Here is a 23,475-nt window from a genome sequence, read left to right on the forward strand (position 1 = left end):
AAAAATGGGCTGGAATGAGCCTGCAAAAGAAAAGTTTCCTTGAATTATCTATCTTCTGGAAGGATCTCCAGGAAGCTGGTAACTGTGGTGGCCTCTGGGGAGGGAAGCAGCCCTTTTGTGTCTTATGAGGGGGGTGGTCAAGTGTAGCAGTTAAGAGCATGACCCTGGAAGCTTTGGTCTGTCCTCTAGTGGTTGCGTGGGTTTTTGACCTTCAGTGGTCTCAGTTGTAAAATGAGGATTATAGTAAGGATTAAATGAATTAATTATATGGAAAGCAGAACACTGAACATAGTGCTATATGACTATTGGCATTGATTATCATGTGTATTTGCATATATTTACCAATTGAAAAAAATTTAATCTTATGTTTTTATAGAGCATAGTTATTTGTTCATAATCTATTTTCTGGGATTTTATTTTTATACATGAAACCTTACAGTTAGACACAACTGTAATGACCCCCCTCACTCCATCTCCTTTTTTTGCATTTCTTTTCCATGATTCTGTACTGCACTCAGCTATGTGGTGGTCTGGAAGTGTGAGGGGTCATTTCCATCAGTGGCCCCCATCGCCCAGTTCTCCAGTTATCACCTGACTGCTCCCCAGAGAGCTTATCAATAGCCAAGGAAATGAAATAATATTTACTACCCCGCAGGAGGTCCCCACAGAGGGGACAATACTCTCTTCCTCCATTTTATTTTGCAATTAGGAAAATGCCATCTCCGATTTATGCCTAAGGACATGGATGTTCAACTAGAACTACCACTCTCCATTTTTTTTTTATTTTAAAACAATTTCAAATATATAAAAGAGGTAGAGAGAATATATAACAACCATCATAGATGTAGCACTTAGGCTTAACAATGTTAACTTTGCCATATTTGCTCCTTTTTTCTCTTAATTGTTTTAAACAAAATTAGAGAGCATGACTTTTTCCATTTTTTCTTCTTTTTTAAGTACAGCTTTCTCGAGGGATAAGTCACAGACCATACAATTCACCTATTTAAAGTGCACAGGTAGTTTTAGTATATTCACAGATAAGTGCAATCCATCGTCACAATCAGTTTTAAAACATTTTCATCACCCCAAGAGGAAATCTTGAATCCTTAAGCTGTTAACCCCACTTCCCTTCACCTCCCCAGCCCTAGGCAACCACTAACCTACTTTCTGTCTCTATTATACATTTGCCTGGTCTAGACGTTTATGTAAGTAGAATCCTACAATATGTGGCCTTTTGTGACTGGTTTCTTTCATCTGACATAATATTTTTAAGCTTCATCCATGTTGTGGCATGAGTCAATATTTGATGTCTGAATAATATCGCACTGTATTATTTATTCATTCATCGGTTGATGCCCACTTAGGTTGTTCTCACTTTTTGACTACTATGAATAAGGCTGCTATGAACATCAGTCTACAAGTAACCTTACATTTTACCCCTAATTTTTTTATATTCATCTCTGAGATAGAAGCATTTTCCCACATAACCACAATATCATCCAAATTAGCAATCCTCTAATATAACCCAATCAAGACACAAATTTCTCTTATTTCCTCTAAATCTCTTGTATGGTTTGTTTGCTCCAATCAGGAACCAATCAGTACAACACTTCCATTTACTGTATTACATTTGGTTGTTTTGTCTGTTGAGTGTATTTTAGGTAGAAGAATGCTATACCTCCCTCGTTTTCCCCTGACATTGACATGTTGAAAAGCCACCATTCTCTTTTAAATCACCTTCAGGCAGCCTATGAGAAAGCAGCAGATGGGGCTTATAATAGCCTCAATTCTAGCATGTTCATCACTCTTTTTGCAGTGAGTTTGAATCTCAGTCCACTATATAAGTGTCACTTTCTTTCCTTATGCAGAATTTCTACTTTGAACTCTGCCCTGTTCTACTAAATGGTGGAAACTTAATCATGATCAGCTTGGGATTTCATCTTTCCCCAGGGTGGCATCCAAGCTCCTGGGGGTTTACAGAGTGTGGACACGTGTCGGGGAGTGGGTCTTGGGTGCCTGGACTGCCGTCTCTCCCTTGCGTCCCCTGAAGCAGCTACGTGGTCCTCTGTCTACTCGGCCAATACAGATCAGTGCTAGGTCAGTGTCCCCTCAGCCGGAAACAGGATCTCCTTAGGTCACCTGGCTCTTTGGTCCTTGTCTATGGTAGTCTTGAGCACACAAGAAACATTTTATGGCTCCAATTTTCAGCTGTGGGATTAGGCATTCCATGGGGCCATTTTCGGTCTGATTGTCTAGACCTGTACTATCTGATGTAGCCTCCAGCCATCGGTGGCTGCTGAACACTTCCTTGAAATGTGGCTACTCCAAACAGGTGTGCTGGGACCATAAAATACATACTAGATTTCAAAACCTTTGTATAGAAAAGGGCAAAATGTCTCATTAATAATTTCCCTATCCATTACAAGTTGAAATGATGACATTTGAATATATTAGGTTAAATAAAATATTTTATTAAAATTAATTTCATCAGTTTCTTTTTACCTTGTTTAACATGGCTACTTACTAGAATATGGAAAATTACATGTGTAGCTCAAATTGTATTTCTGCTGGACAGGGTGCTGGTCTACATTTTCCATGTGGCCATTTCTTCCCTACTGTGCCACCAATGCTGGTGTTTTACTGACTCCACAAACTATTCTGGAGTGAGGTTCAGCAGGGTGGGAGGTAGCACTGGGCCCCTCTCTCAGGACCACTTACCCGTATCTCACTTGTTTCCTTTTCCTCAACTTTCCTTTCTCCTCCCAGTTAGACCATATTTAGTTGGGGAGTAGATAACACAGCTTTTCAGCCAGCCTTCCAAAACTGTTGTTTATACCCCACCTGAGTGTTTGCAAGTCAAAAGCCAAGAATTTGGCCCTGGTTCTACTGTGTTAGTCTCACCCTCAGGGTGCATAAAACACCCTGACTGCTGCCAGCATGGGGAGATAATACAGAGAAGCAGGAAATACTGGGAATGAAAACTGCCTCAGTTACTATACCAAGCATTACCTATCGTTCTAGAAACGTGTGTTGTGCAGGGATTCTGTGTCAAGTGCTGGGCTAGGATTTGGGAATATCGTGATGAATAAGACCCAGGTCCAACTGTCAACGAGGACAGGCCGAATGGGTGATTTAAGCATAGAGATCCATAAATGGGTGATTTAAGAACTTGCAGAGGCGCTGGAGCTGAAATATCTGCTCAGGACCCCATAGGGCACGAGGAAAGGACTGCCCGGCCAGTTCTGCCGTGGGGTGGGGCAGAGCAACAGGGAATGCAAGCCAAAGTGCTGTGGGAACCGAACAGTTTATTATGGACTCAGCGTCCCAGGGAAGTCACTCTCCAAGCTTTGGTCTCCTCAACTGAGAAGAGTGTGGGTGATTTTGACCATTCCCTCTACCTCAAAGCACTGTTGTGAAGGAGAAATGATCATTCCAAAGTATACCAAACTCAGCATGGCTTGGCATTGGGTGGTGAGATTATGGGACCATTATTTTGTTCTTAATATTCTGTATTACCCAATTTTATATAATAAGCAAGTATTACTTTTATAATCAATTTTTCAAAAAGAACAATTTTATTTTAAATTTTGCCTTTGCTGCCAAACTTCTTGAACTAGTGGTCTATACTGGCTCCCTCCACTTCCTCCCCATCCACTGAATCCAACCATTGTAATCCGGCTTCCACCCCCTCAGCCAAAGGTCTCCAGTGGCCTCCCATTTGCCAAGGCCAGTGACCTCTTTTCAACCCTTGTCCAGTTTGACTTCTCCACGGCATTAACACAGCTTCTTAAACTTTCTGAAAATCATTGTTTCAATTATATAAGTAGTGTACCTGAACTACAAAGAAACAAAAACAAAAACCCATCATCTACAGTGTCACCACCATGGTACAATCAAGACCACTTTGGTATATTTCCTGCTAGTTTTTTCACTTAAGTATATTTTTACATCATGATGGCATGAATGTATGTCCAGCTTGGAATTTACGGCCTCTTTCTTGAAACTCATTTCCACAAAACAGTTCTTTCCTGGGTCTTCCATAATTCACTCATCTTTTAAACTTGCACACTAATACACAAAACTTTCCTAAAGTGCTTGTTAAAGTGCAGATCCCTGGACCCCACTCTACCCCCTCACATATATTCTGCTTCATTAGGGTTGGTTTGGGCCCAAGAGCCTACGTTTCCTGCTTTCTCTAGCAAGTGGTCCAGAGATCCTACTGAGAAACACCGTTGCAGACTCACCCTTCTGCAACAACCAGCTTACCCACCAACTGAAGACCAAAAACAACTTTGGAAACCCTAACCAGTGTTTCGTAAGTGTCAGATTCTCTAGGGGTGGGGTCTGAGTATCTGTATATTTTTTAAGCCCTTCTTGTGATTCTGATGAACCATAGCCTTACCTATAACCACATTATTCTGTTGGCATTTCCCACTTTCGAGTCTCAGGGCCTTTTCTTGTGCTGTTACCTTGGCCTGGATTTCCATTCCTCCTCACATTCATCCTTGAAGCCCAGCTCAAAGGTGGCCTCCTCTGTAAAACTTCACAGAGGCTTCTCGTCCATCTCCTCTCTCCTTTCCTGCTCACAAATCCCAATTAATAATTTAAATGTCTATGTCTTTAAGCTGGGCAATGAGCTACTTGGGAGCAAGTATAGTGGATGCATTAGTTACCTATTCCTGAGTAACAAAATTCCTCAAAGCTTAATGGCTTAAAACAGCAATAAACATTTATTATCTCACCCATCTCATAATGTCTGCAGTTTGGGAATTCAAAAGAAGCTTAGCTAGCTAGTTCAGGTTTGAGTCGCAGTCAAGGTGCAGGCCAGGGCTGTAGTCATCTGAAGCCTTGTCTGGGGGCTGGAAAATCCACTTCTCTGATGGCACATTTCAGTGGCTAGCAAGCTGGTAGCAGCTTGGGTAGAGGGCCTCAGTTACTCTTCAGGTGGCTCTGCATAGGGCTGCTTGGGCATGCTCACAACATGGTGTCTGGCTCCTTCTAAGAGAGAGCCGGAATTCTAAGAGAGAGCAAGATGAAGGCTATAATGTCTTTTATGACCTAGCCTTGAAGATCACACACCATCACTTCTGTAGGATTCTGTTCGTCACAGAGGACAGCCATGACACAGTATAGAAAATCATGCAAGGATTTAAATACCAGGAAGTGAGGCTCATTTGGGGTTGTCTTTGAGGCTGACTACCACAGACAGTATCTATTCTTTTTCTCTATCCATCACCCTTTGCTCTATGTGGAAAATACATTTCAAGTTTTCCAACTGGATTGAACTGTCCACATCTGAGGGGGAAGCATATAACCTAAGCCTGGCCAATTTGAATATTACATTCATCCGGCCAGAGTGGTCTGTTAAATGGGCATGTGATCAACTGGAGATAATCAGAATCTTCCTTGATTTTTGATATATGGATTCTAGGGGAGAAGGGGGTCTCTATTTGTTATTTTGAGCTCTAAGAATGATCTTAGCTGGAGCTTCTGAGGGCCCTGTGTTCAGGTCATACTGGAGGAAGCCATCTTTAGTAAGAGAAAATGAGGCCAGCACACAAAGAAAAGCAAAAATGAGCAGAGGTGAATGGAGAAAAGGGAGTTCTGATGAAATCATTTGAGCCCCCTTGATTCAGCCATGCCTGAATTTTCAGTTACCCGAGTCAGTAAATTTTCTCTTCGTTTAAGCTAGTTTAAGTTGGATTCCTATCACCAGCAACCAAAACAACTCCAACACATCAGCAGGTCCATATCTTATTCCTCTGGAGTTTCCAGCACTGCGTACTCAATTCAGGTTGAATGAATACATCAATTAATTATTATATCTTTACATAAAAGCAATTTGATATATGCAAGTATTGGAGATTTTTTAAAAAGAATTAACAGTGCACCAAGTAAGTAACAGTTATGAGAACACTAAAAATCCTAGATCCTTGAAACGTTTGAGAGTCTGGCTGCCCACTCAACCATTTTGTTAGTCTACTATGCTTAGTTTCCTATAGTTCTATGTGATGTGGTTGAATGAGTGGTTTACCAGCATCCTGAGTAAGTGCAGAGCTAGGCTGAGAAAAGGAGGACTGTGGGAGATGCACACCATGTTCCCTCGGTGACAGGGAAATGGAAGAAGACCCTAGTGGACCTCTAAACACTTGCTTATACAATATGTGGGTAAAATTACGTTGCTGGAATTAGAATGAGTAAATCAACCAAGGACATCCAGAGGATGCTGACTGTGGGTGGGGAGGTTTCTGGTCTCTCTAAGAACCATGCCCAGAAAGGAACTTGCATAAGCAAGATGTAAGATCAGATTTATAGCTACAGGTAAGGAGTTCACCAAATGACTGTGCTAGTCATCAGATTATCCCAACTCTTGCCCTAGCTGAGGGACTGCAAGGAACAGAGGAAAATAGGGCTTCACAAAGGAATGTTTTGCTATGACTTAGATGAGTAACCTCACGCGTGTGAGTGGTTGTTCTAGTATAGGATGACATAGGGAGATAGAAAGGGAACAGAGCCAGATACGGGAAAGAGAAGCAGCTTGTCTGCTGCCTGCCTTTCTCGTCTAAGTCTCCTAATACCCGGCAGCTTCGTTGCATCTAGGAAAACTGTTATATACATCATCAACCAAGAGACAGGTCTTTATTTTTAATTCATCACAGAAGCCCTACTGCCAAAATGATGCCTGACAGAAGAATCTCTCGTTGGGAAGGGCCTTTTCCCAAGCCAAGAAAAACCTCCGAATTCCTTAGTTTTCCCCCAGGCTCTTAGAGCCAGTCCAGTTTTCTTTAATTTCTATAAACTCCTGTGGCTTCTGGTCATATACCGACAGCTGTTTTTCAGAAAGGAAATGTGTCTAAAACAGTAAGAGCCTGGATTCTGGAGTCAGACTGCCTAGGTTCAAATCGCTTCTTCCCCGCTTACTTGGCCTTATGATCTAGGGCAAGTCACACTTTGTGCCCCAGATTCCTCACCAGTGAAATGGGGTTAATAATATAATAGTATCTCTTCATAGAGTTGTGATAAGTAGTAAATGAATACATATATTCAGATATAGAGAGTTTAGAACAATGCCAGACACATAGTAAACTCTATATAATTTTTGTTATTATTGTTATGTAGACAAAACTACACTTCTATGAATCTTCCCCAAATTTTTGTCATTGTACATAGATTTTTTTCCCCAATTTGACCCTCTTTTTTTTTTTTTTTTTTTTCATTAACTACATCTCACGAGAACTACTTGTGGACCAAATGTTGTTCATTGGCTTCAGCCAGTTTGGTGGTGCATGTTTGTTAGCATTTTGGTGGGACCTCTGCCAGTTTGTATCCTTAGACTTCTCGCCCTGCACAGGGCTACTGGGTGCTGAAAGTTCATGAAAGTCAGTCTCCAACAGAATTCCACGGGTGGACACAGATTAGCTGACATGCACATGAGGCAGGCATGTGTGTTCCCTGAGCTCGTGACTCCCGGTCAGAACCCTTCATGAAAAGTTCACTTGGACCAGATGCCACAGTGTCCTAGAGCAGGATCCAGCCACACTTCTCGTCCAATCAGGTGACAGAATCCTGCACTAAGTGGCAAGCACAGGACTAAAACACCCAGGCCTGGCGCATCATTCTGGGCTCAAATTCATGCCCCATTCATTTAAGGGCAAGATGCCCATGTAGTACACATACCTCAATAACCTTACACTTCACTAATACATTATTAGATTATTTCTAATATCTCTTATGCTAAAGAATATATCCTCTAGTGCAGATACAGACTAAACTGAAATAGTTGAAGGAGCTGCAGGAGCCACTGATTCCAAGTCCAAGGTCCTGATTAGGTCCCTTCAGTGCTGACAGACCACCCCCTAGAGTGTGTATTCCCCATTAGAGCACTTCAGTGTGTTCATTAATGACTATTAAGGCAAATATTAAAACTACCTTTTAAAGCACACACATATACCTTCCTAAGCTGAAGTATTTCAATTATGACAATAATTGCCTAATGCCAGTGAAACCCTTAGACAGTAACTTGACTTTTTTTAGGTGACAGTCTACCTGTTAATTCTGATTTGTGAAGATATTCATAGATTCCTCATTAAAAATGAATAATTAAAATAACATCAGCTGATAAAATACTCTCTTTGCAAGGAACTTTGACAGCTCTGGATTTTATAATCGGTGAAAAATGTGTTTTCAGCTGTGTGGGTGGGTTGGAAGTGATCCTATGTGCGACTCAGGCACTAACTAGACCTTAATTCCAGGATTATCAGTGGGAAACGGTTTTCAGTGGGTAGACTTTTGATGAAGCAAGTGGAATTTCAGAACTTAAATATCAATGTATTACCACGGAAGATCTTTCCAACCTTTGCTGTCTGTAGAAAACTTTGGTTTACAGTACAAAAGCCACGCAGCCAAAAATGATAGGACAGAGTTCACTGACATGTTTATTTAGGCCACACCTCACCCACTTGCTTTTGAAATTGAACTAAAATTTGGTCACAGTAAGCAAAATATTAAAAGAAAATACAGATATTTACTTTTAGTGTTCTTGATGGTGCATACGTTCGGCTCTAGTTAATTGCACAGAGAGCAGCAGGAGGGCACAGATTTTCTGCAGGGTAAGGGACAGAAGGCAGAAGGAAGGGAAGTTTAGGAAGGGCAATTGTGGAAGACAAGCTTTGTCTAGTTTGAAGTGGATGGTGTATCACTAAAAGCCTGAACCTTTTGTGGTTTTGTTTTTTGTTGTGTTGTTAGGGGAAATGGAGGAACCCTGTGATTATTAAGGTGTGGCAATTCACGGGGTGTTAACATGAAGCTGTTTACCTGCACCCAGCCTCCTCTGGTAGAATCCTTTCTTTACTCTGGTCGGTGAACTGCCTTAACTCAGTGATATCTCAGTGATATCTCCATAATTCCACAACTTCCCAGCCTCATCTCTGTGCTCGGCCCTGTTCATTTTTAAACTTAAATATCAAAAACAAAACAATACAAAACTTCAGTGTCAATCTAGTGGAAGTGGGGGTGGGAGATGTGTCTGCTCTCACACCTGCGTCTTCTCTTTCCCAGACGGGACCACCCTAGGTTTGGAGGATGGAATGAGATCTACTTACTTGGCTCCTTTGGACAGGGTGGGTGCTCCCACCGAGGTTGCTGCTGCCTCTCCAATACCAACAGATTTTCTTCCTCCTCTATAGCTGCCCAGGTTGGCCCTCCCTGAGTCACATGTCCCTAGCACACAGTCTCCTGACACAGGGCCTATCTTAGGCTCAACCTCTTCTCTCCCTCAGCCCAAGGGGTCCTCTTGTCCAAAATTCTGGCAGGATGGCTCAAGCTCAGCTACTTTGTCTACTCCACTTACAGGAAATCCTATCCTTGCAGTACAAACAGTGGAAATGCAGTCTGGAGCCTCATTAAGAGTGAATTAGAGGGAAAAAAAAAAGAGTGAATTAGAACACTTTGTAGGAGAAAGGGGGAACAATAGAAAACAATCTGTCATTAACTCAGAAGGAGTGTACTATTCCTGGAAGTAGTGCAATTCCAAGTTGAGGCGTGGAGCGGATAGAGTAAGCACCCAATCCATCTCCTAATTCCAAACATTAATTTAATTCCCAGAACACAGATAAAAAATACATCAGGTGCTTTACTTTGTAAGACAGATACTACGTTTGATTTGAGCTAATAGAGAAGAGATAACAGTTCTGCTTAAGCCACACCCGTCCCCTTTTACACTTGAGGTGGAAGCTGATAGCTCCAGAAGTCCCCACCCATCCCCAGTGCTCCAGATCTTACCCTGATATTGCTCTAACCTGATATAATGCTCCTGAAGAAACATCTTTCTTACTGAAAATTAGTTCTGATGTCTTCTTTCTGAGACCTGATCCGAACACCTCCCTTATGTCCTTACTCACTAACCTTAATTGATCAGCTCCATCCTCTCAGCTCCCATATTGTCTGTAACCCCTTGGGAGTTAGGGGAAAACTCTGGGACTCAAGTCAATAGACTACTTTTTAAAAACTTTTTATTATGGACATTTCCAAACATTAACAAAAGTAGAAAGAAGAGTGAAAACCTGGCATGTACTCACCCCCCAGCTCAGCAGTGATCAACTCATGACCAATCTATATTCCTACCTACCTTCCCTTCCCCCTGGACCATGTGTCTAAAATAAAAGAACTCTTTGTTGTTTTAAACATAACTGCAGTACCATAAACCCACCTAAAAACTAAATAGCAGTGCTTAATTATCATTAAATATCTAGTCCATATTCAAATTTCCAGAATGTTTTCATAAATTGGAATCCTAACAAGGTTTTCTATTTGATTGAAATGTATCTTGCATGAATCAGATTACATTAGGTTATACTGTGGTAGCAACCAACTCCAAAATCCCAGTGGCTTAACGACAAATTGGGTTTATTTCCTGCTCAGGTGAATTTCCATTGTGAGTCAGCTCTGCATCCTCTTCATTCTTGGCCATGGGCTGAAGAAACAGTCCCTATTTGGGATACACCCACTTCCTGGCAGATGGAAATGAGGAATGATTGAAACACAATGACTTTTAAAACTTCTGCTCAGAAGTAGCAACCATCACATCTGATCACATTTCACTGGTCAAAGAAAATCACATGGCCAAAGCTGATGTCAGAAAGGAAAAGGGATGTATAATTCTCCCATAGGAGAAGGCAGCAAATACTGGGAGTAATACAATCGACCATACCTTGAAAATCCCTTTTGATTTATAAGTTCCCCGTCTCATCTTTTTTTTTTTTTTTTCCCTAATTTACTGGCTGAAGAAATTGGGTCATGTGTGCTGTAGAATTTCCTATATTCCGGATTTTGCTAATTGCAACTCTGTGGTACACTATTTAACATGTTCCTTTGTCACTTCTACTTCTTCTAAACTTGTCATTAAATACAGAGGCATTATCAGATGCAGGTTAAAATTTTTGGCAAGGACACTTTCTTGGTGGCCATATGTGTTAATTATCTCTTGTTGTGTAACAAATTCTCCCCAAATTTGGTGGCTTAAACCAACAATAATCATGTGTTAGTTATCTCATGGTTTCTGTGCATCAGGAATTCAGACAGGGCACGGGGGAATTGCCTGTCCCTATGTTTTCTGAGGTCTAGCTGGAAAATTCAGTCTGAAGGACTAAAATCATCTGAAGGCTTGACTGAGGCTGAAGTTTGTTCAAGGTGGGTCACTCATTGGTTAGCAAGTTGGTCTTGGTAAACGGTCTTTTCAATGTGAGCCTGTTCACAGGGCTGCTTCAGCATCCTCACAGCATGGTGGCTGACTTCCCCAGAGTAATTGATCCAAAATACCAACAATGAAGCAGCAATGTCTTTTATGACCTAGCTTGTGAATTCATACACTGACACTTCCATTGGTCACGAAATCAGCCATTATTCATTGTGCAAAGTCTACACAAAGATATCAATACCAAGAGAGTTGGTTCACTGGGGGCCATCTTGGAGGTTGGCTACTACATGTATCAAGTGGTTTTTGATGTTAAAACAGCAAGTAGGCATAATCTATATCATGTTATGTGAGACAATGATTTCTAGCATTTGGGAAGTCATGGTCCAATAGAATTTTAAGGGGAAAAACAAGGCCTAAATAGAACAACTAGATCTTCATTTTGCCATGTAAAGTCACTAAAAAAGAGTAATCTGTTAATTCTACCATTATCATTGTTATCATTTTTTTTAAAAAGGGCTTTTTCATACAGAAGGACATTGTCTCAGAATGAAGAATTATCGGGGGAGGATATAGCTCAAGTGGTAGGGTGCATGCTTAGCATGCATAAGATCCTGGGTTCAATCCCCAGCGCCTCCTCTAAAAATGAGTAAATAAATCAATCTAATTATCACCCCCTGCCAAAACAAATACTTTTTAAAAAATGAAGAATTATCATTGTAGATGTAGAACATGGAGAATTCTCCTAAACTGCTGGTAAGAATGTACATTGGAAATCCACATGGAAAACATTCCATAGTCAATTTGAGAATTCACATACTCTATCACCCAACAATTCCACTCCTAGGTATACACCCCAGAGAGATGTACACACACACACCAGGAATCATGTACAAGAATTGCTATAGCAGCATGTTAATGATAGCCCTGAACTGGAAACAAACCAAATGTTCATCAACAGTAGCATGGATAGACAAAATGATGTATATTCATGCTGTATGATTCCCTTTGTATAAATTCCCCAAACAAGTGATATTAAAGTATAATGCTTTGGGATGCATGCTTAGTTGAAAAAAAAGTTTTTTTTTTTAAAAAGAGAAAGAGTGTAATTATTATAAAAGTCAAGTCATGGTTATCTTTTGGGGGAGTGGGGTTTTCTGATTTTAAACAGACACAGGTGGAGACTGCTGGGGTGCTAACAATGTGTTTTTTATTGACCTTAGTGATAGTTACACATACATTGCCTTGATAACTCACTAAGCTACACATTTAATTTTTTTCTGTCTGTGTGCTATATTTTACCATAAAAAGGGGTTTTTAAGAAGGAAAAGTAATAGTTTTCTTAATTAAAAATTTTAGCTTCAGGGGAAACTTTTTTTAAAAGAAGACCATCTGTTCTTTCTCAGCTCCATCATCCCTCTCCCACCCCTTTCTCCATACGGGGTGTCAGCAGGATCTCTGCTAGTTCCAGCACTGGCAGCTTCACACGAGAGACACTCTCACATGTCCCTGACTCAGTGAGCAGGAATGGATGTGGTTACATGTGCACACACACACACACACACTCATGAAGCTTCCCTCCCTGTGCTTCAGGAAGAGGAAGCACCTTTGCTCCTCTTCCCAGGTTGGTGAGAAGAGGGAACAGTCTCTTCTTAGGAACTCTGCATCCTGCCACCAAAAGTCCCCCACTTCTTGTTCTCAGGCCTTCCAGGCAGGAATGACAGCAGACTTGCTGGCTCTTCTGACAGGCACTGTCAGCACGCCCGGCCGGCAGCCCCAGTGCCCGGCAGTGCCCTGGACTAAAGGACGAGTGGTGCTTCATGCTGTAGTTCTCAGCACTGGGCTGAATCGCCCGTTTTGGTTCTGGGCACTTTGCAGCATCCTGTTACACCCCTGTCGATGGAGCATCTGTTATAAGCCAGGGGTTTTGCTAGTTGTTTCACAGCATGCAGTGCTTTATAACTTACAATATTTTCTTTCATTTTCATAACAATCCTATGGAATAGGTGGAAGATATCAAATTATTTCCACTTTTCAAGTTGGTCATTGAGTGAGACTCAAGTTTTGAGTGTCTATGGGAAAATCGCTGTAAAGGGCTCGTCATGTCTCTGAATATTTGCCGTATCAATAGCCTCATGGTAGAAAAGTAGCCCTGGGTGGTTCCTCAAACAGGGTTTGATGGTATCTCCTGACCCATTCCTCACCCCCAGCCCACAGGTGATTTTGCCAGAAATGGTTACTTGACTCAAGGGCAGCCAAGCAATCGGGCTGAGATATATGGGATGGCCTGGAAAAACAGATCTGCCCAAACAGGAATGATGGTGATTAGGTAGCTAATTAGATTATCTCAGAAACATTTCATGAGAAATACAAATTAGCTGTTGTTATAACAGAAAAAGCTACAAGACACCAGAGATGAGAAAGTTTCGCACAGATACCATAACAGAGGAATCATCAATAAGCAGAGTATGAGTAAAAGTAAGGTAACTGCGCACAGAAAACATAGGCTTGTTTGATACAAATAGAAGGTGAGTTATTTAAATGGCATTGGCAGGAGCACTGGAAGCAAAGATTTCAGGGGACTAAGTTCCCATAATAACAGGGGAGCAGCACTCCTGCAGCTGAGTGGGCTTAGTCTAGCCTCTGTAGTTTCATTCTCCTCCCCGCCTTTTTTTAAAGTTTCAAAAGATGGCCGGGTTATGAGGACAATGATCAAGGAAGACTCCAGGAAATGAATATTATATCTTGTCTAATGACAAGAGAAAAGCCTTTTTTCCCCCAAGTATTGATGGAAAAGTAGCAGAGAGAGAAAAAAAGAAAGTTAGAAAATCAATCCAGAAGTCTATATCCTGGGTTGCATTGGTGGTTCAGTGGTAGGATTTTCGCCTGCCAGAAGTCTATATCCTGATTAACAGAATAGAGAGATACGGGGGGGGAAAGTGAACAGAAAAAAAAAAAAAAAAGAATAGAATGGAGGAAATTATAAAAAAAAAAATTGAAGAAAAATCCCCACAACTAGATGATATAAATTATCAGAGGGTAAGGTCCCACTGAGTGCTCAGTGACACAGATGAGACAAGCAAACAAACAAAAAGTATGAAACGCATGATCCCACACAATCCCACATAATCTGGGGTCACATAATCCCAGAACACCAGAGAGAAAGGGATGAGACAAAAAAGCTTCAAAAAGCACATATATATACACATACACACATATATAACTTGCTGTACACCAGAAACTAACACAACACTGTAAATCAACTATACTTCAATTTTTAAAAAAGCTTCAAGAAAGGAAAAACAAATGACACACAGAGGAATAGGTAGGAGAATGACACTAGACTTTTTAACAGCAACATTGGATGTCAGAAGACAATTTTGAGGAAACAAATATTTATAATTAACAGCCAGCTAAACTGTTAGTCAAGCTTAAAAGAAGAATATAAATATCTCTAGTCACTGAAAGCCTCCAAAGATTTACCTTTTAGGTGCCCTTTCTAGGAAGTCATTCAAAGTTGGGCTCCAGCCAAATGAATGAGTAAACCAAGGAAAAAGGCAGCATAAAACAAAGAAAACAGGAAAGCTGAAAAGGGACTCCCAGACAGCTCAGGAAGCCAAGAGAGCATTACATGTGTATGTAATAGATATACTCTCACATGTACCCCATTGAAACAGGATAATGGCAGCTTGCAGAGGGTGGTCTCCAGGAAAAATGATGATGAATGCATTTGAGAGTTTAGCAGAATTTATATCTTTATGAGAATGAGTCTCATTGATTCCTACCAATCAACTATATTGTTTTAATTACTGTGCTGAAATTAGTAGCTAGCAAGGCAAGAACATCCTCGTTATCCTTCTTTTTCAAAATTTTCTCTTTTGGGTATGCTAAAAACAACTTAATTCAGAAAATAAAATCCACTTTTGAGTTTATAAAAAATATAATTTGGATTTTAATTGTAAATTTTTCATTACAGTATAGCAGCGTTAATACTTAGCTGGTATATACTGCTTGGTTCTTCTGGCTGTTTACAGTTAGCATCTGTTTTGGTTGCTTGATATCCATGGCATATCAATTTTATGTGTTTTAAAAGCTCTGTGGCAGATATATTTAGGTGGGCATATATTTGCCCAACTTCACTACATTTCCCAGCATCCTTTGCAGTTCTTCTCAGTGAAATGTGAGTGGAAGCAATGAATGCCACTTCCAGGGCTCGCCAGTAAAATTCTCCAAGCTCATCTCATCCTCTTCCCCACTTCTCAATTGCTTAGAACATTGGTGGTGACAACCAGAGTCATCTTGAAATATAAAGATGGTGGAGACACTACAATCCTGGATGCCTGAAGAACTATGTGGATATGAGCTGTGTCTATGATTAAATGTATCTGCCGTTCCCCCAGCCCCACTGCTACCCACAGGGAACTTTGCTTAGAATTAGTACAAAAGAGAGAAATACATTTACTGTCTTTGAGCCATATGACATTTTTAACTAGTACTGCAGCTTAGTCTAGCCTCATATAATGACTAAACAAATGTTGCACTTTTGAAGGGTAATTTGATAGGACCTCTCAAAATGGTAGAAGCAGAAATGTTGTGATACAGCAATTCCACTTATAAGAATGAATCATACAGAAATACTTAAATAAGCAGGCAAAGTTTTATGTACCAGGATATATACTGCAACATTATTCATAGTAACAAAAAACTGTAGACAACCCAAATATGCATCTTTGGAGAAATGATTAAATAAATTTTAAGTAACTAATGAAATGCTGTGTGGCTAAAAAAGAATGATCCATGTGTTGTAAGGAGAAATGATGTCCTTAATACATTATTTTGTAACATTTTTTAGGCAGAGGGGGAAGTAATAGGCTGATTGATTGATTGACTGATTTATAAAGAGGTACTGGGGATTCAACCCAGGACCTCATACATGCTAAACACATGCTCGACCACTGAACTATACCCTCCCCTGTCTTAATACATGATTTAATGAATAAAATTTTGCAAAATAATATTTATAGCATTTTTCTAAGAGTTTCGTAAAACAACTATAAATATATGTAAAACGTGTATGTAATAGATATACTCTCACATGTACCTCATATGTGTATTTGTTGTGCATAGAAAAAGGTCTAGAAAGTTATGATCAATATATTAATGGTGATTACCCTGTAAAGAATAAGAGCACTATGGTGGTTTTAAAGAACGTCTGTAAGTACTTCTGTACTCCTCTCTCCAAAAGGTGAGGCCCAATTTCCCTCCTCTTGAGTGTGCGCTGGACTTAGTGTGTGTCTGTGTGTGATTCCTGGGACTGGGTCATACATGACTTTCAGCCTCCTCCTTGCTCTGTCTTTTGGATCACTCTCCCTGGGCACTCCCACCTCGTGAAAATACCCAGCAGTCCCGTGGTGAGCTACATGTGGTAAAGAACTGAGGCCCTCTGCCAACAACCAGCACTAACTAGTCAGGAGTGAGTGGGTCCTGCCTTGTCAGTGGATCTCTCAGCCCCAGGCAAGCCTTCAGATGACTGTGGTTCCTGCTGGCACCGTGACTGTGACTCGTGAGAGACTCTGAACCCAGAAACACCCGGCTAAGCCACTCTGGATTCTGCCCCTAAGAAGCTGTGTGAGATAAGCTATGTTTATTGTTTTAGACCATTACATTTTAGGGATAATTTTTTATGCAGCAACAGGCAGCAAAAATGAGTATGAAGAGAAGGGTAGCAGAGAACACTTTAAAAATTTAACTCTTCATTTTTTACATTTTTATAATTAGCATCTATGATTTTTAAACAAACAAAAAAATTAAGTTGAAAAGGGCAACCTTTAAGGAAAATCCAGTCGCTTGCTAGACCTAGAAAGAATAATGCCTATTTCAAAAAACATGTAAGGAACTCAATGACTGATAGTGGTGATTGCAGATATAGAGAAACAGGCCAGAAACATAAAATATCTGCTCCCAGTGACAGAAAACATAAGACATTGCCAGTCATTGATCATTATGTTTTTCTGATTAAATATTAGCCAGTCATCCCTGACTTGCAAAGGAGAAAATCACAGAAGAACATTTCTCTCTGTTGTACAAATATTTATGTTTGTGTTCAACAAAGGACAAAGAACCCCTTTCTGATTTTTTTCCTTGAAGAATGAGTACTTATATTTGCAGTTTTGATGAATGTAACGCCACTAGTTAAGACACCAGTTAAAGAAGTTAAGTTTTTAACATCTGCTTCTCCCTCATCACCTCTACATTCTCTGGGTTGTACCCAGTAGAGTGTCACTATTTGTCTTCTGTTCACATCATTTCCTCTCTTCTACCCAATTATTTATCTCTGCACTCCTTGGGCAAACTCAGAAAATCGAAATCAGTCTAGCCAGGTTGCAAAGTAAGAACTTCCTGAAAAAATACCACTGACTTAATGACTTCTCCTGTTCATAGTTACATTTAATTCCTCTTGAGCTAATGGCACCGGGGGACTGATGTCTGCGTCCTGTAGCAACTATTCCCATCATTTCTTCCTTTCCATTTAAAAACATTCCTTAGTGCTTACAAAAGGTATGGGCCCCAGAGTTCTTTATGTAAGTATTGTATGTGCTGTTATATGGGATTTTATCCACGTACCAGCTTTTTTAAAAAGTAAATATTAATCTTGCCTGTTACGTAAACTAAACATCTGCAATTTTCCATATGCAATGATACCATCAAGGGAGGAAGGAATGTAAGAGAAGAAGAGAATGTCAGGCTAAGACAAAGGAATCTAGCTAGACCTAGACCATCTGTCTGAAAAGCTAAAGTAATTGTTCAGCTTAAATTACATCATCAACCCGAGTTGGGGTGTTTAGGCCCATTTCAGTGACGGCCATTTCGGCTAACCACCCAAGTAGTATAAAAACTACTCTCAACCTGTTCTTACTCATTTGTAGTATCCAGGCTTAATTAGCGTTCAGACGGAACCTGACACCAATTTGACTCATTTAAAATATGTTAGTAAAATAATTGTCCCAACATCCTCCCCTAGGCTCCTTTGCTAACACAGCCAAAGCATCCACTGTAACATTCCCCAAAAAAGTCCAGATCTATACTGTTTTGACTATGGAAGCAGGCCTTTTGGGTACTGTTTTATGGTCTCATTTGGATTATGGTGGGCAAATAAGAGTGAGATAAAGTCCAAATAAACTGGCTCTCAAATTCCCATGTTTGTGTGGATTTATTTGGTCCTTTGATGTCTTTTTTGTTTCTCTGTTGGAATGTTTCAAATATGCACTTAAGTCACCCATAGAAAAGGCTGCTAATGTAAATGGACGTGTGTTTAGAATGGGCTGTCATCTTAACCCTCCCAGAGATGCAAACCCCATAAAACACAAGGGGTCAATTGGAATTACCTCTTCTGTTTCTTCTTTTAAATATGAGAGGTTGCAGAGTTCAGTTGCCCTTTCCTTCTCGTCTCTCTGTTTATTCAGGTGACTTAAATTTTGGCTGTTATAAGGAGGGGTTGACCCTCAACTCTAGGACATTCCTCTTAAAATTGAGTTTTGACTTCCATGCCTTACTGATTATTTTAAGAGTACTATCTGAGTCTTTGATACTCTATCTTCACAGTGATTTCCATTAAAGAAAATAGTAATATTGGAGTGTATAATCTGCAGTGTTTGAACTCTGATTGTAAATGTTCTTTCCAAGTTTAAAAAATATTTTGTCATAAAAGTGTTATAAAAGTAATACTAAAGAAACATTAGAAGTGGCGGAGGTTGGGGTGAGAATCATCTGTAACCTATAACTCAGACACAAGTCTATTGCTAAAATAGACCTAATCAGAGAGGAGGTGGGGCATTGACCCATCCAGCACCTCCAGGCTGGTAATATGGAAGATGGTCAGAACTGGCTGCCCAGCAGCTCTAGAACCAACCGCATCGCAGAAGTGAAAGGACCGCTTTTCATGTGTAGTGTTGTATCACAAGCATTTTTTGGTACAGTCTTCACAAAGAAAGAATTATATTCTTTCAAGTTTAGAATTTTTTTTAGAGTGTACTTAGAGAAATCAAAATCTAGCTATGTTATATCCACATCTTCAACTTTGGCTGAGTACTTGCGGTGTCACTGTTAGCTCTGTAGTAGAAATGAGACAGTGAGAAAACTATTTTAAAAGCTTAAAGGACCATCCTCTCCTTGCTGAAAACCACATCTCTCATACAAGCAGGTCAATGGTACACAACTGGGCTCTACCGGAGATTTCTGAATAGAATCTGTCTCACCAGAGTGCTTCAGTACATATTTCAAATCAAAATGTGAATCCCTTTCAGAATTTGTATATTCAGAGCAATAGCATAAAATATATACATGATGCTTTTAATGAACTTCCCCAAATTACAAATAATCTTTGAGGATTAAGGGTGAGAATTATGGAAAAGCCAAGAGAGCTCTTTATAGCAATGGGGCATCACCGTGGGTAATAGGAGGCATTCTGAAGGGATCACTTGAAGGCTTTAGAGAAACAGAAATAGCATAACGCTGCCTCTCAATTTGATGGCACTGTCTATCCAACTCACTTGGCATCCTGAGTATCTCCTTTTCCACAATCTCGTTTTATCATTTTTTAATTTCTATTCTGGTGGGGTTCAGTTTCAGATCCTTGGTTAGTTTAGTTTGGTTTGTCCTCTCATGTCACTAATGACACCCCAGAAATATGGACCATTTGGCTTTGTGGAGAGAAGTATTTCTTAACAATAAGTTCTTTTCTCCTTTCCCAATCCTTCTATTCTACCTGCTGCCCCAAGTTTGTGAGGCTGTGAGCAGCTGAACATGTACTAGGAGGCTTGGGAAAATAATGGAAAAAGCACAGATTTTGGAATCAAATGAAACTTAAATCAAATCCACATATGAGGCAGGACTCTTGGACAAGTTACTTGACCTGTCTAAGCCTCAGATTTCTCACCTGGAGGTTAAAGTTAATATCAAAATTTGTTATGAGCATTAGATATCTAACATCAGTGCTATGACACGCAGCTGGTATATAACAGGTGCTCAGTGATGCTAGTTCTCTAATGTCAGTGCAATTCGCCAGCTCTTTGTGGTGCTCCCCTTCCTAGTACACGGTAGGACTGCACTTCATGGCCCACTATTGGTTGTGTGGGGACTGGTTCTAGCTAATGAGTTGCAAGCAAAAGCAACATATATTTGAAACTGCCAGTGCAAGGTGTCCTCCTTTGACATGGTGACTGGAAACATTCAAGATAGTGGCTGCTCTCAGCTTGGGTTCAATGACCATAATGAGGACAGTGTCCCTGCTGACCAGTGAAGGCTGAAGAGAATGAACAAGAAACACATTTTGATATCTTCAGCCACTAAAATTTTAGTATTGTTACTGCAGCATAATCCAACCTTTCCTGTTGGTTTCCTCTACTTGAACAACCAAGTATAAAAATGGAGAAAAGAGGGACACAATTTGATTACTGGACTGAGGAGATGTCTGATTGGTTCTCTGATGTCACCCTGGTCGATATGGTGAGGTTATACTTCCAGATGGAAGTTAGAAATAGCTTTTCTGGTGTTGGGGGCGGTGAGTCCATATTTCAGTCCAAGTAGAGGATCTTGGGGAAGCAGAGATTTGAGGACAAGCTATTTATGGTGTCATATACTGACCTTTGGGAAAGTTTTGAGAAATCTCTTAGAGTTTTTAGTAAATTTCAGATTTACTCTTGGATGAATCAACAACATTCTTTTCTCTCTGCCCTCACCACCAATCTTACTTAGGAAGTATTAAAATGTCCTTGCATTCCAAAGAAATTAATCTAATATATTCATAAATAAAAATAAAGCATCTCTTGAAAATGAACATTTCTTTCCACCAAACAAAATAAATATTCATCAAAATACTTAAATGTCCTATTCCCTTCCCCCTCATAAGTTTTCTAGATTTATCAATAAAATCATCTCCTTAGAGGACCAATTGAATATAATCTAGCAGTAATTAGAAAAAACTGCAATACAATGTCAAATTCTATTGTAACAAACGTTATTACAGCCAGTGTCTCTGAATAATGAGAATGTTTACCAGCCCTAGTTGATAATGGAAAGCTTTATGCACTATTTACCATAACTGAATTCCAGAACAATAATTGTGAATCTCTCTTAGCGCTCATTGCAATGACAGCTGACTTATAATCATGATGTTTTGTAGAAAAATAAAAACCAACCTTTATTGGGCAGGCAGGATGTTGAGTGCTTAGATCAGGATTGCATTTAGGTGCACATAACAGAAACCCAACCTCAGTGGCTTAGCCAAATGGAGTTCATTTTTCCCACTTAACAAGAAGTTAGGAGGTAGGTAGTCCACTCCTGGTATAGCTGCTTGAGAAAGTCATCAAGGACCCAGGTTCCCCGTGGCTTCCTGACCCACCATCCTTAGCATGTAGCTTTTGTTCTCTTAGTTACAAGATGGCTGCCTTTCCTGCAGGTATCTCCATTCTATACAGAATGAAAAAGGAAGGGCAAATAGGAAAATACGCATGCCAGCTGGCCTTTTTTCTCTTTTTTAATCAGACATTGTCACTTTCTTGGAAGCCTCTTCCTATAGAACAGAATCAGATGGTCACCATAGCTATAAAAGAGTCTGTGGAGTGAGTATTTTAGCCAGGCACATTGCCACTTCAAACAAAATTGTGTTTCTGTTAATAAAAAAGAAAAGAAGAATGGATCTTGGGTAGATAACTAGCACTATCCTCCATCGGGCCTTTAGGGCATTATCCCAGATCTTTGCAACAAATCTGTGAAGTGACTACTGTTATTTCCTGTCATTTCCCCATTGTATCCATTAGGAAACGGAGGCATAGAGGGCTAAAATAACTTACCTAGGGTCACACAGATGGTAGGGGGAGAAACTGGAAGAGGAAACCAGACACCCTCTGGAAGATGATGCCCAAGTAATCACAAAAGGCAATAATGGCAGGCAGATCAAGTGTGGAGCGTGGTTCTCCTGGAGGGTATCTAACCGCTTAATCTATCACACAGAGGGCCAACCCAGGGCATGGCCAAGGTCTCTTGGGCAATCTGCCAGCAGGTCCCTATGGGAGGCAGTTATGCTGTCATACTTTCCCTGCTGTAACCACATACTCTCAGACTCCAAATAGTCTTGAGGCAGCTGTCACAAGCATCTGGAGGAGCCTGTTAATGAGGCAGAGTTCATGAGTCCAGAAAACTTGGCACATCGAGGTCCTGGGAAGCAGCATGAGTTGGGGGCGGGGTGAATAAAAGGTGTGGCCTTTCTGCCCTCTGGGTTTAGGGATTTTTGTTTTAGGCACCAGTATAAGGCACTTCAGGCTTGAGAAAGAACACATCATTTTGAAGCAATAAATATTTGCAAAAATCCAAATAGTCATTAGCATGCTGTGAGATTTTTTTTTTTTGTACTCACCCTGTTATCTTTATTCATTACGTTAGTTAACTTTAATAGCTCCTGGCCTGTAGTAAAATACATGAAGTATAGCAACGAGAAGAAAGGCTCAGCTCAGGGCAGGAGAGCAGAGGCGCTGGGAGCCAGCCAGTGTTCTCAGGTTGTAAAATAAAATCTCTAGACCAATTGGACACTGGCCTCGGGCCATGGCAGTGATTAATGCCAGAGTTGTAAAAAGTGCTATGGTGGGAATGGTTAGCCAGGTTGTATTTTGTGCTTTTGTGTGTGTGTGTGTGTGTGTGTGTGTGTTGGTTTTTTTCTTCAAAGCAGATTAACATGAAAGATGTAACTTTCAGATGGTTTGCAATCAAAAAATGCAATTAAAGACCCACTTACTTTTCTCTTTTAATTAAGAATTTAAGCAACTTTATAGAAGAAAAGAAGCCTAAGAAACATTAAACTCTAAACTAGTTTCATTATTTCAAGTCTCCCCTGATCTTTGTTAACATACTTGTGTACGTTTTTACACAACTGTGATTATTATAGTACACATACAATCCTAGGTTCTACTTTTTCACTTACATTTATTTCCTGTGAACATTTTCATACTTATTTGAAATACATTTTTGTAAGGTTTAGAGTATTTTACTACATCCATCTACCATGGTTTGCTTAATCATCTATTATTGAGTATATGGGCTGTTCTAATGGTTTTGCTGTTACAAAATGATGCCACTTCCAACATCTTTGTACAAATTTTTAATTTCTATTTTATCTTTAGGTTATTTCTTTCAATTATGTTCCCCTAAATGGCACTATTTAGTCAATGAGTATGAAGTTTCTTATCTCTAACTGTGCTCTGACTCACAGTGTTATCAGCAATGTAGAAATG

At 40.1% G+C, this 23,475-nt stretch overlaps 1 non-coding gene across 1 annotated transcript; it reads right to left on the bottom strand.

The window, feature by feature from the left end:
• Nucleotides 1-9,495: 9,495 nt before the first annotated feature.
• Nucleotides 9,496-9,682, bottom strand: LOC116280715 (U2 spliceosomal RNA). The gene has a single exon (XR_004190203.1). It is a non-coding gene; the product is annotated as a U2 spliceosomal RNA (small nuclear RNA).
• Between the last annotated feature and the right edge of the window lie 13,793 nt (nt 9,683-23,475).

Source organism: Vicugna pacos, chromosome 5 (genome assembly GCF_048564905.1).
Source record: "Vicugna pacos chromosome 5, VicPac4, whole genome shotgun sequence".
NCBI classification, from domain to species: Eukaryota; Metazoa; Chordata; class Mammalia; order Artiodactyla; family Camelidae; genus Vicugna; species Vicugna pacos.